The sequence below is a fragment of the Choristoneura fumiferana genome, chromosome Z (assembly GCF_025370935.1).
Source record: "Choristoneura fumiferana chromosome Z, NRCan_CFum_1, whole genome shotgun sequence".
NCBI lineage: Eukaryota > Metazoa > Arthropoda > Insecta > Lepidoptera > Tortricidae > Choristoneura > Choristoneura fumiferana.
In genome coordinates, this window is record NC_133472.1 from 8799126 (window position 1) to 8813562 (window position 14437).

General features: G+C 39.1%; 1 protein-coding gene across 5 annotated transcripts in view; it reads right to left on the minus strand.

Annotated features, from left to right (window-relative positions):
• Hr4 (nuclear hormone receptor 4) overlaps nucleotides 1-14437 on the minus strand; it is a 140040-nt gene that overhangs the window by 108800 nt on the left and 16803 nt on the right. For 2 of the 5 annotated variants that reach the window (XM_074085002.1, XM_074084986.1), the window contains exon 1: nucleotides 5208-5547. The exons of the other annotated variants lie outside the window; for them this stretch is intronic. The gene's annotated coding sequence lies outside the window, so the exon portion shown is untranslated. Of the gene's footprint in view, nucleotides 1-5207; nucleotides 5548-14437 lie in introns of those variants that run through there. 5 annotated transcript variants of the gene reach the window in all.

The window sequence follows — 14437 nt, forward strand, 5'->3', positions numbered from 1 at the left end:
TGGAGTGGCAGGGTAATTTATGTAGTTTAGTGAAACATAAGACAGAAAATTAACAGAAGACAGTAGAAATAGAGACGTCAGTTTTAAGCAGTGTTGCAAGGTGTACGGTATTTTACCGAACCGTTCGGTATTTTAGCACTGTGTTCGGTGTTCGGTATAACAAAAATACCGAAGTAGTTCGGTATTTTTTTTCTGATAATTTATTCTCCCTAATAAACGCATCAACTGTCTGATTTTACGCAATCGACAATCGATGTTGCTGCTTCAATATAACAAACTTTATAGAAGTTGTTCGAGCTTTTGCGAGATCTCAAGATATACATAGTTTAACATACAATCTAGCTGTTGCCCGCGACTCCGTCCGCGTAGAAGTATGAAAAATAGTTTACGTTCTATTCATATTCATTTCATAGTACAGGCTGTAGCTACCTACGTTTAAATTGTTATAGCGATTTCACTGCAACCACAGCCTCCCGCATTTAATTAATGTTCACCAGTATTTGATTTTATGAGAAGTTTGTGCTGTGAAATCGCGAATGGAGAAATAATATCAATTTTCAATAAATCCAGTACGGTATTTGACAGTGATAGTGTGATCAAATTAATATTTTCATTTGTAGCCGCTTTATTGTGGTTAATTTTAAATGATTGTAATTTGAGAGGTGTTCAAATAGGTGGCACGGGAAAATGTCTGTTGCGGTTTACTTTTTGTTTGTATATACTTTATTTTGATTTTAACTGCGCTTTGCACGTAGGTACGAGTACTAATGATAAAAGTGAGAATAAATCTACTTATCCTGCAAGCATCTAACACGCTCACTTTTTGTATGGAGATTTGAGGAATGCTACTTACTTTGAACTTGAAACTCCTTTCTATTCGGAGTATATGACGTTGCATAGGTCAAACAAAATAACACTTATCGTTTACGAATGTTATTGAAATTTGATTGTAAAACTCTATACTTAGATAAGAATAAGAACGTAGTAAGTACAGTTGCCATCAGATATGTCGGCGCAGCCAAGGTGATCAAAAACATCGATATGAACTTTAATACCTTAATAATTGAGTGCATGTGCCGATATTTTTGATCACCCTGGCCGCTCCGTAATATACCTATACACAAAAATTACCTCAAGTTTGAATATCTGCAATGCACTTGCAGAGAATGTGAACTAATTTTCACATTAACTAAAATATATTTGACGTTCTCGAGAAAACTGGTGTATCTGTTTACCTCATTGGGCTCAAAAATATTCTATTGATCATTAATCATACTAATGCCAACTCCGCCTGTCTTCGCTGTGCAAAAAACCGTTAAACTGCACAATGGACCAAAATTAATAGCAGTCATCAAACGTCCGCTTAAATATTGCTAATTGAGCGAAGTGCAGTCGCACAGATACGGTGTTGTTTATGGTTTCGTAACAGTGATGGCGGTGGCATGCATGAGTCATGGCCGAGCAAGTTCATTGTCGTCCGCCCGAACTTGAACCCGGCGAAGTCTTCCTTGTCACACTGCCAGATATAACGAGAAGCGATCGCAAGCTATACCCCTTAAAGCCAAAGATTTAGAAGTTAGGATATGCCATCGCGGCGAAAAAGTGTAGTAGTAACATTATACGCTACGGTGCTGTTCTAAAAAAGCAGTGCCATCTCTCTTTGTCTTACGGTAATTCCCAACACTATATTATACTTTATCCGTCATACCTACATGATACCAATTGAGTGAGCTCTCTCATTTCCGAGTTAACATATTTTGGCGCAGTCATTTCGCACATCGGGTGATTTGGTATCACTGAAAAAAAAAATTGCTGACAGTAACAAAAAAAAGTTGCTTGTAACATAACTTGAGTGACTATAAAATTCAAGCCTACTAGTAGCTAAAAGTTAGGTGATGTCTTACAAAATCAGTTTTGCTATATTAGCATAATTTTGGTTTCTAATTAGTACATTTTGTCTAAACGTCAAGTAGCCAAACTAGTTCAGCTATCCTTTTTTTTAACTGTGTTATCTTAACTTCAAAATCTTTATTAAAGCAGTGTATTACAACTTTTTCAATGATGCGACCCTCCGTTATTCACATTATTCATTAATGTGAATCTGAATCACTGATAGTTTTTATTTCTGTTAATTCGTGTTAATGTAGGAATATCGCGAATCGAACAGGGAATAAGCTCGCCCAGAAAATAAGTTGCCTTTGACGCCTGAATTCCACCCACACTTGGAGGCAGACTAAAATAATCTCACATAGCAACCGACCTAGCACTGTTTTTAAACAGTCCATCAAATTTAGGCCGACTCCGCTCCAGTTACTACAAAATTTACTTTGTTAAATTCTAACTGACAGTGACAGGTTTCGCAAGGGGCATCAGAAACTGTATGGGTCAACTATTTTGCATGAGTTTTGTTTGTTTACGAAATGAAACTATCTAAATAAACAGTTAGGTAAAAGCCTATTTCAAGTATCACGTGAAATATATACTACAGTTGTTTACGTGCTCAAAGATGCGTAAACACAATAACATTGCAGGGAGCGTGATAGTGTTACTTAGCTTTTCAAGTGCCTTGTCCAGATCTGAAAGCGACTGCGAGATCTTATATTTTAATAGCATTAAAATGAAAGCTACCAGTATAGGACCGGCTTGGTCATGTTATTGATAAGGTAGGTAAATACGAGCGGCTCGCACAGCCGGTATGTACACGGCGACAATGACTCCGGTCGCTGTCTCGCCGTCGGATACGTGCCATGTGCTGCAGATAGCCGGCCGATCGCCCATTGTTTACCGCGGCGACGAGAAAACAACCGCGACGCTCGTTTGTTTAATTAATAATTACTTAAACACTCCGGTATAGTACATGCGCGAGTCCGGTCCCGTATGCCACCGACCTAAGTAATTATACCGGGCACAGGAAAATGCAACGTTTCACTGTGGCGTTTTAGCTGCGATCGTCTTTTGGTTTTTATAGAGCTAATAACGTTTGACATGCTGCTTCGGTTCATATTTCGCGAAATCAACTTAACGAACGCCGAACGCTGACGCTGAAGTAATTCTAACTATAGCTCTAGCTCTAACTATAAATAAAACGATAGTTTTATATCGACACTACTTTGAGACTATTAGGCCAAAAGTATTAGCACCCTAAAAAATACCCCTGGTGTTGCAGATGTTTATGGGCGGTGGTGATCTCTTACCATCAGGAGACCCATTTGCTCGTTTGCCATCCAGTTGAACACTACGCCAGTAAAAAATAATTGTTTTTGCTTCGTGCAAGTAAAATAAATAATGTATAATTATCCTTTTAATATGCCTAAAAAAAGAGGACTTACGTTGTTCTGCAAATAAAGCCTTGGCCAAAAGTATTGACCACCTATGATACTTGCGCGCGTAACTTCTCATTTTTTTGGGCATATTAAAAGGATTTTAATTTTAATTTTCGTCTTGCACGAAGCACAAACAATTATTTTATTCTAGCGTAAATGAACCAGAACCGATAAAAAAAGGTTTTACATTTTGTATTACAGGTTTTGTTTTGTTGCGAACCATCATGCCATTTTTATCGTTTATAAAACTACATAAAATATACATATTTACTAATAATTTGGATGCACATATTTTGTGAATTTATATTTTTTAGGGTGCCAATACTTTTGGGTAAGGCTGTATTCTATAGAAAAAATGTTATTGAAATCCCAAAAACTGAAACCGAATGCTATTATAAAAAAACACAACAGCTAAAATGGAACGTTTGTGTTTTGCCATATGCGATCCGATCCGATTCTGCAGCTTGAATAAAAATAACGAGCAAGAGTCGATCAAAACTTGGTATAAAATATTTTCTGCACATTAACTCTATCCCACTCCCACGTGTGGCTCGATACGCACTTGACCAGTTTATAATATTACTAGCTTTTGCCCGCGGCTCCGCGCGCGTGGTATTCGGTTATCGCGCGCTGTTCCCTGTAACTGTGCATTTTCCGGGATAAAAAGTAGCCAATGTCACTCTCGGGCCCATAAACTATCTCTATGCCAAAAATCACGTCGATCCGTCGCTCGGTTACGGCGTGAAAGACGGACAAACATACACACAAACACACACACTTTCGCATTTATAGTATTAGTATGGATATCTAGTGCCATCCACGAAGACACGTGATTTTGTCAAAATTTTACATTAATGACATTGTAATAAGAACCACGGCGCGCGTCATCGTGAATGACTCTACCTATACGTGGTACCTACCTAATTGAATGTAATTAAAATTAATTGTTTAAAGTCTCTTGTAAACAAGCAAGCAGTTATCTACTTCCTACCCTTGGTAGGTACGCATTAATAATGTCATTCTGGAGTGATATCACCACTGACGTATTCTAATTGGAAGAATTCAATGTCAGGTCATCGACCCGCGGTTACAGTGATATGAGTAGGTACCGACGTGTACGACTCACACGTTACAATGTATTCCTTTAATTTAAATATACTTTACTAGCAACATACGAATACATTGATAAATTCTAACTCATACTGTTCATTTACATTCTAAAAATAGTCGCAAAGATCATTATTTTACTTATTAGAGTTTATCTATCTAAGCTGCAAAAATATTTTAACTTTTGCACCGACCGTAATAAATTAAGTACTCATTGCGACATGAATTACTTAAGTACCTCAATCTCTTTTCATTTAAGGAAGCTTGAGATAATTTCAAATGGTTGTATTTTATTGGACTACACAGATATTTAATTGTTTACAGCGGTATATATATTAATTAAAAGCAAAAATACTCGTAAGTGTACCAATATAGGCAGCACGTCAACTAGCTGCTTATATAGTTCATCGATAACAATTAACTCCCTATATCCCGTACTTGCATATATGCTAAGCTGCATCTGTATTTAACCTAGTAACTACATAAACTGTTTACAGTGCAGAGCACAACCAAATCCAAATATATATGTATGTAATGTACATTACATATGCCAGTCGACGTCAATTAGCAATACTGCTGAAACCTTAAGGCAGAATAATACTCGGAACATTAGCTCCCAATGTTAGAATATGGATTCGAGCTTTGATTTTAAATAGATTACGATTGACTGGGTAACAATTACGAGTAAACTGATGCCTTATTTAATTCAGAGTAGATTTAACATAATGTTATGACGGATCATTATGTAGTAAAGATGACACATACAAAGGTATTTACCTGCCAAGTCCCAGGAATGTGCAAAACACAATATGGTTGCGGGTTGCAGCTGACCCGGCGGCAGATTTTAAGAGAATACTGCTTTAACGGATCGGCGTTCACAAATATTTTCACAGCACTTTGAAGAAAATAGAAGATATTTGGCACTGAATTTAAGGGTTAAAACGGCATCAGACGTACACAACACACCAAGACAACAAAAAACACGCTACTAACGAACGGAATAAAGAAATGCCCCCCGTTACAACCAACGTAAACAAAAGCAGCACGCCTCTTGAGACGAACTGCCATATCGAATTTGACGTTTTTCTGCGGAATTTTATGAGTTAGTTGTCTCCGAAGTTTGTATATACCTGGCGCAGTATATTATTATACCATACTCACGACATTAGAAGTTCACTCGCGGCCGCCGCGGGGCAACGACCGTCCTTAGCACAGCTGCGCGGGGCTCACAGACAACCCGTTGTCTCGCTCTAGCGGACATTGCGCGCTACTGTTTTCCATACTTTCATTCAAATCAATTTGACAATTGTTTTTGGGACGAGCTTTACGGTATTACTGGTCGGCGTCATTGCAATCAAATGACGCTGCTCATCGTCTTGATTTTCTAATTGTGATTCTTTGCGATATTACGCCGAAAACAAAGGGTGGATTGCTGAGTTACGTCATTTAAACACGGATCAGCACTTAATACTCGTTGTACCTAGATTTTCATCGTCTCTCTTTTCTTAACTTACGAGTAATCGATGAGAAAAGTCTTATACGAATTTATCCCAATACTCATTACGAAGGGATTCCAAAACGCGCAACGCTGAGTTCGTGGAGTTCGTTCCCTCTTCGAGATATACGAGTATTTCTATATGAATGCAAGTGGTATCAACACTGCACCGTATCGCTGAGCGGTTGACTCGAGATACCTACGAGGAGCTGCTCCCACTTATTACGCAAGAGCCAGTGGATTTTTCGCCGATTTTTGTTGGGAGTTTTAGCTCATCTTTTGCTATCAGCAATAAAAGTATTTGCGTTAGATATACACACACATAGGTATAAGGATAGGATACAGCATGAAAATTTGAAACCATTGAGTGTTCGTCGCTGACAGTCTAGGTAAGCGCTAATCAATCTGTCGAAAATCGTTGAAGCAACTCGGATTTTTGGGAGCGGTCCACAATACCAAGTTCAAGGTTCAACGCCCCGCGACTAACACTAGAATGGTTTTAGGATATTCGAGTTGGAACATTTTCATTAAATGAGAACGAGACACTTGATCCTAGCTATCCCAGGTCATTGAACTCGCTCCAGGTCATAGAATTTTAATATAGTTAACTGTCATAACTTTATCACAAGGGAAGGGGGAAGGAGGCGAGGAGATTGTCTTGTTTGTTTTGCAACTTCTTTGTCTACCTAGGTACCATCAGCCAAATAAGTGGTATATCAATTTTTAAACACGTTCCTAGCAAATGAATATGTCGCTAAAGTCGAACTTTCAAGTTGACAGACACGTCTACTGGCATTATTGTTTTATGACATGCAAACGATTATCAACTTTAGGATGGTAGAACACATATTTGGCTGATAGTACATATAAAGTAGTAAACAATGTTTCTGTCGAAGGGTGTTGATAGAATTAGCAATAACTTTTACAAATCTTCATGGTTGATTGTTTTCGTGTTTCTAGCCATATTCACTTAATTAAACTTAAACTGCCATATTTTTCCGTCGATGACGTCGTCTCGTCTAAAACATCTTAATATTCGTAATCTCACTGATATTATAAACGCGAAAGTTTGTATGGATGGATGTTTGGATGTTTGTTACTCTTTCACGCAAAAACTACTGAACGGATTTGCATAAAATTTGGCATATAGGTAACATAATACCCGGATAAACATGTATGCTACTTTTTATCCCGAGATAATTTATGGTTCCTATGGGATCAAAAAAGGTTTAAGCCACATACCAATTCTGCGCGAGCGAAGCCGCGGGCAAAAGCTAGTATTATTATAACCATATGATCAGCGTTACCGTAGAATGGTCAAAACCCACGTGATGGGCGATTATTCGAGCGTTTCAAACGACTTTTTCTTATGGTCACATCTTTACGCACTGGCTGTAGATTTTGACGTATATTTCGGTTATTTGTTAGAGTTCCTGTATTTCTACCAGAGCACTAAAAAACTGTATCAGAGTATTCGGCCATTTTTACAGAAACGTGTCCAAAAAATGAGACGGTTGAAACGTTCGAAAAATCGCCCTTATAACTACTACCCCTGGGGTAGATTTTCTATAGGAGACGGGATAGTGAAAGTGTGAAATAACTCGAAGCCTAAAAAAACAAACTGAGCCATTATTGTAATGACGCAAAAAGTTAATAAGCTAATGGAAATATCGCTCAACTGAACAACTTTACTATATGTTACACGGAAAATTACATTCATTATTTATTTTCATCTTTTTACTACTTTTTGCTTGAGTAAGCTATACCTAGTACTTACCCACATTATATTCGAAATCCGCATGTACCCCTTTCCAATTGTTCAAAGTTTAGGTGTCCTAGGCACACTCGCTTTTGCAAATATGATCACCAAAATTAATGCTGGCGACGAGTACTTATACCGGGTGTGGCCTGTAATACGAGCAAAAAATTAAAACGTAGATCATCCTTGTCAAACTGAACAACATTAGTTCAGTCAGCGACTTTTAAAAATAATGGAGTCTTTGAATTTTCCTTTTTTTCATACAAATTAAATACTGCTATCAATGTACGCCATCCTAGAACACAACTGACGTCGCCTGTCACTGCCTGTCACGCTACAAATATCAAGCATTTTTCTTTACATCGCTTTTTCGAATAAACTAAAGTGTAATAAAAATTAGAAAACTAATTATTTTTAAAAGTCGCTGAACTAATGTTGTTCAGTTTAACGAGTATGATCTATATTTTAATTATTTGCTCATATTACAGGCCACACCCGTTATAGGCTTTGAATGCCTTTTTAGGGTTCCGGAGCCAAAATGGCAAAAACGGAACCCTTATAGTTTCGCCATATCTATTTAAATTCCTTTTGTTATTATGTACTTAGTTCTGTGTCGATATTCGATATATATAGATACTAGTTGAGAAGAAGAAAATTACTGGTCTAATTTATTTTCCACATTAGTAAAAAATACACCCATGCAGAAATTTTGCAACTATGCACAGATTTCCAGAATTTTCTAATAATACATTATATATTATACGAAGGGTCCACGGAAAGAACATGTCTAGTCACATGGTACCTATGTTTATGTTTAGTTATGTAGTTAGTAAGCATCACTTTGCACAAGAATTTTAGCATCAGAGCGCGACGCCAACAAACTGTTTTACAGTTTGGCGTACTGTAAATATATTGTTATGTATGTGCTAATATTAATAAATAAATAAAAAAACATAAGCAACTTTTTGACTTATAGTGGTTTCAAAGTTAGTCATCCCGAACAATTACTATGGTTACCATTTCTTTAAAGGTTAAATAAATATATTTTATACTGTTTTCAGATTATTGAATTCACTGGTAAGTCATGGTACTTTGCGAGCTCTACATTTTGATATTAAAATCTCAATTTAAAAAAAAGGTGCTTAGACATGTTCTTTCCATGGACCCTTCATATAGATGTACCGTGTTTTAAAAAAAAAACTATTGTTTCAGTTACTTTGCGGAGGTCAATTAATATGGACTGGAACATTTTTGTTTACTCTTTGGCTTCCACACGCTACTCGACTCGCCGCTGTTTTGTGGCACCTAACAGAGAAGCAAGGTATAAAAGTTAATTTTGAAAAATCCCGTCCTGGCGCTCATTGCGTTCACATTTAGAACCTACAAGTTACGGGAAAATGGAAAATCTCTTTTCGCAGAGTGCATTGGTTGCGTGCGAACGCACATGGGGGGCGTCGACCCCGCGGCCGGCGCTCCCGTGACGTCACGCGCTACGCTACGGTATAGAGACGCGCCCACGCATCGAAAGTGTCCATTGAGAGTCGGTAATTGCTAACCGGTTTTTTTTTTCAATGAACATGTTTAGGTCTAATTTATAACGATTCTGTCTATTTATTTGTTTAACTAGGGGTAGTTTTGGATTGACAATTCATATGTCGCAGCCTCGCGAATTAGAGCAAAGAATTGGATCTTTCATTGAGGCATCTTTTCGGCGGTTATGATGCCTTAACTAGAAGGCGTCTGCGACTGGACACAGGCCTTCCTCAAGGATTTCTATGTCGGTTTCGGTTTCGTTATCGGTTTTACGTTAACCACGTTGCAGAATGCTTACTAACAATTTTCATTGCGGTACATATCACTCCAGGACCTTGCCACCCCAACGACCAATACTTCTAGGAGCAACGTGCTCCGCGTTTAATGAGCTACATCACTAACTTTAGTTCTTCTATGGACCTCCTCATCCCTGATTCTATCTTACAGAGATCGTTCATTTCCATTGCCCTTTGAGTGGCCCGGAGTATTATTATCCAGCCCCTTGTATGGGATCACGTCTCAGCTCTATTAGACATCCATCATACAATACCAGCAAACGATCCTGTATTTTTATTTAAATTTCGATATTTTACTAAATTTATACTGTTGACGATGAAGAACTGAACGTTTTGAACATGAAACTACCGTGAGACTCACTCATATTAAATGATATTGTCACGGATAACTCACGTCTTAAACCGAGTTTAGCTCGACATGTTTCGGGTTATTTCGTAGCCCTTCTTCTCAGGAGCACGCGACTCGGCGGCTGCCGCAACACGCACACTACGAGCCCCCGCTCTGCTCGCGCGACTGCCCGACGAAACTAACACCGGCGCACAACTACCCGCATTTTTATCGTAATTTTTATTGTCAATGTCTAATGTTGGGTAGCACACAACACTAACAACATCGCTCCGTAAAGGCACGTTCACACCAACCGATGACGCAGCACGAGTATTTAATACTGTTTTCCAACTCGGGGGTACCGACCAACCGCAATCCCGGTTAAAATTCGGATGACGACTAATCTCAATGGGTTCACGCACTTTCCGCGGAATGAAAAACTTTTCTCTCGCAAGTACAGACACCTTATCAAACCTGATGTAATGCGTCAAATCCGAGTTCATTGAATGCTCGGCCACAGCAGAGCCCCTGTCGTCCTGTTTCCTCATACTACGTATGTGCTCCGATACCCTAGTAGACAAGTATAGTAAATTCACAACCACTAGGCTATCCGGTAGTCTACTTTAGTTCCTAACTCTTTAAAAATGTAAAAAAAATACCATTAGGTCGTTAAACTCAAAACCGGCAAAAAAACGATCACAACAACGATAGCGATATGAATAACACATCCTTCAAAGACACAGATTTTAAATGCGAAGATCCTAATCCTCCCCCGGCGTCACCCGACTGACCCCATCGTTTTGTGAGGCTTCTATTCTTAGTGCACGTTCAGTGACTCGAGTAAACCACGGTGGTAACTCACTCAGAGCTAATTGATAATTCATTCATGAGACGCCTTTCCGACATCCATAATCCCCGCTTAGTTAAGTAAGTGCTTAAGTAAGATTAAACGTAAGTCTTGACAATGCAAATTCGGTTTGATAAGTGTTTAAGTGAAAATTAGGTACTTAAACGTTTAACTTTGGTTTCACGTGACATCGGCTGTGATAATTAACCTAAGGTAAACCTTTTTACAACATTATCACTTTTAGAATTGCTCAGTCACCATTACCTTACTCTCATATTTCATTTTCTAGATTTTTTTCATTTTCTATATTAGAGAACGGCAAAACCTACTAGACACTGACAAAATTATCCACCGATGGACAGCCATAATTTTAGGGTTTCGTAGCCAAAATGGCAAAATCGGAACCCTTATAGTTTCGCCATGTCTGTCTGGCTCTCTAGAAAACTGTATATTATGAACGAATATATATCGTCGCTCGCAGGCAAAAGTACTAAAGCGACACTTTGGGCTAAAATGAGTTATGCATATCACCAGAATCAGCGAATTTTTCTGCATCAAACTGTCTAGGTTTCAAAGTGATTGGAGCAAAATTTAAGTTTTTTTGGCGCTTTAGTCTTTCAAAAAACGCTTAAATTTGGGAAGCAAATCACTTAATGCAGCATCACTTTCATTATTTTCATTTTAGTACTGTTACCTTTTTGCCATTTTAAGATTTACTGTCGTTCAGTCTTTTTCCATTTTTCTAGTTTACAAATGTTGGACGTTTAGTATTTTGTGCAAAAAAAAAGAAAATACCTTTGTCACTTTAGTAATTATGCCCTCCTTGAGTTGAAGTTTTATACACCTTTAGTCGTTTGGTTGTATTGATAAGAATTCATTTATAAGAATTTAGCTATTTGTTCTTAAAAACTAAAACATACGTTTGGCATTTTAACCATTTTAACATATACAAAAGCATACAATTCAAATAGGATTAGCAAAAAAACTTCACGAAATATTATAGATTTGGTGAAATTAGTCATTACCATTGACCTTTATCGTGTATTAAAAATATATACGTAGTAAAATATCATTGCAATTCGATGTTTGGTATATAGAAACATCATATTTTCTTAAGATTTATAACTTAATTTATAAATTATAATGAGTATTATTCCTTAAAACTTAAAGTTCTTTTTATGTTGCCAAAGGATAAAAGAAAATAGTATGTATGTCTGTAAACTCTTTATTGTACAAAAGAAAAGAAACACAACACAATTGACAAACTTTGAGATACTTGTGCAAAGGCGGACTTATCCCTTTAAGGGATCTCTACCAGTCAACCTCAATAGTAAATCTATTTCAAAATTCAAAAATTATAATTTGATCGCTACGGTTCTGTTTGCATCAAATAAAGATGATGTTCGGCCCTATTTGAAATTTAGAGTAAGAAGTTTTAATTTGTTTTTATTAATGTTACATAAATAGCTTAAGTTTAGTCCAGTAGGCCCTTTCGAGTTATCCCTGGCGCAAAGGTAGCCATCAAACTGGCCGCTTTACCACGTTGAATGGCGATAGACAATCTTTGCACCAGGGTACGAACCCGCGCGGGCGTGAGATCCCCTTCCTGTAATTCGACGTCCCACTTCCCGAATGTAAACAATAGCCAAATAATTCTCCCGTTTTTTGACCGCAAAATCCACCGCGGATGGCCGCGGAGTGTTCAGCTGAGGTGCAAGGCGGCGAAAATACTGACGCACGTAACGTCCGACAGCAAACACTTCCCGTTCTCCCATGGCACTAAAGTTAAGCCATCTGGCCTTTTGCTGTCGGTTCGACAGAGGACCGGAGGCTCCAGAACGCAGAGGATGTTGGCGGATATTAAAGCCCTCTTCAGTATGTCAAAGAGAGCATAGCGGCGCGGAAATTTTCCTGAACACCGACGAGAACTCAACGCGTGAAATGGCCAGGCTGCGTACCGGTGGCTAGGTATAACAACTTTAGATATATTATTGGTGGTTCAGTGGGTATAATGAATTATTGGTATAATCTGGAATACGTAATACTATTATTATAATAATGTGTTGTGCCAAAAAAGTAGGTTAGGTTAGAACTGCGACCCTATCAAGAAACGAAACTGCCTGAAAACTAGGATAGGTTAGAATTGCAACTCCAACGATTTCATAGAGAAAACTAAATTATATCTACACATTATACTACTAAATACATAATACTTATAGCATAATATTGTGAAATTATGTGTTATTTGTTATACCGACCATCTTAAGTCCTGATGGCCATTTGCTTCCACCATGGAGCCGCAGATGCATTTATGAGGCACACAAACATCGCAGCCCAGGCGGAGAGCTACTGCCACCCACAATGAGCCGTTGTCCAGAAGTATTCCCAAATGAGGAGCAAGCAAAGCCCATAACCACGCTCCCGCTTTGATTTTTGATACCGACTTCAGCCTGGCTAAATCCACTCTAGTGGCACACCCACCCACAAGTGCCAGAGCGTCTCTAGCCCCCACGACATCCCAAACTCGTTATATCAGCGGAGCCTGAGGCAGCGACGCTATTAGGTGTCGAGCCGTCCACCTCGCCAGTGCACCATGCACAGACGGAATGGTAACCCCATCTTCATGAGAATTTTTAATTTTAAGAGACAAGGCCACTATAATAACTCCATGTACTGATGTGAGGAAGACTGGCGAACCCACATTCTACACACGCCGCAAACTGAGACCAAACTTGAACATTGGTCTTGGTTGAATTTAGTAGTGACGGGCAGGCTTCCTCCAGGTCGCATTCTGTCCTTAAGACTATCGAGTCCAAAGTATATGGGGCCGGTGTGTGGGGGGCCGTTCGCGTGTTAATGTCAGATGACTTGGTAGCACCTCCGGGTCTTGAGACGCTTGTGTTCTTGCGTACGAAGCATCCTCCCGCGTCCCGCACGTTAACTTTCCCTCGAGAGCCGGATCGGTCCATTCAAGCCTTGCCGGTAAACTTGGAGGATGTGGTGCGAGCACTAGGGTCATTCCATAATAGGTCAGCTGTGAGCTTAGACGGAATTCGACCAGATCATTTTCAGCTGGGTTTTGGCACACTGAGGGGGTGTGAGGTCGCGATCCACAACACGCACTTTCGTCACGGAACCCGGAAATCCTAACTGTGTCGTCTTGAAGTAGGATCTCAAGAACGCGTTCAATACTGGCGAGAGGGATGTTCTGTTGGGCGAGGTGAAAAAATACATTCCCACCCTGTACCTTTTTTACACCAGGTCTATATATTGTCTACGGCGATTTTTAACCTCTTGGGTTCTTCTATTTTCCAAGAGGCCATTTCTAGTGCACTAGAGACCAGGAAGCGTCTATTTTGCTCGCCCAGGAACGTTTGAAGAGTATTAATACCCATCTCATCTTGACTCTGTTACGAATGTGTTTCGCAGTTCCAAAAATAACCAATTTTTGGAAACCACTCCAATGGTTGTGTTCGGGTAAAACTTCTTCTTTTGACGTCACACTTGAGAGATACAAAGGAGACTGTATTGAACGTGTCCCTTGCGGATGAGCAATGAGTCCAAGCGTCCTTGCCCATATGTAACGGTGGTCTCGATTTCCTCGGATCGGCACATGGAGTTGGTGGCCTTATCTCTTAAATTTTTAAATCTCATAAAGGTTACCATTTCGTATGTGGATGATGCACTGGCGAATGAGACTGGCGTCACTGCACGGGGCTCCGCAGATACAATGAGTTTGGGATGACGAG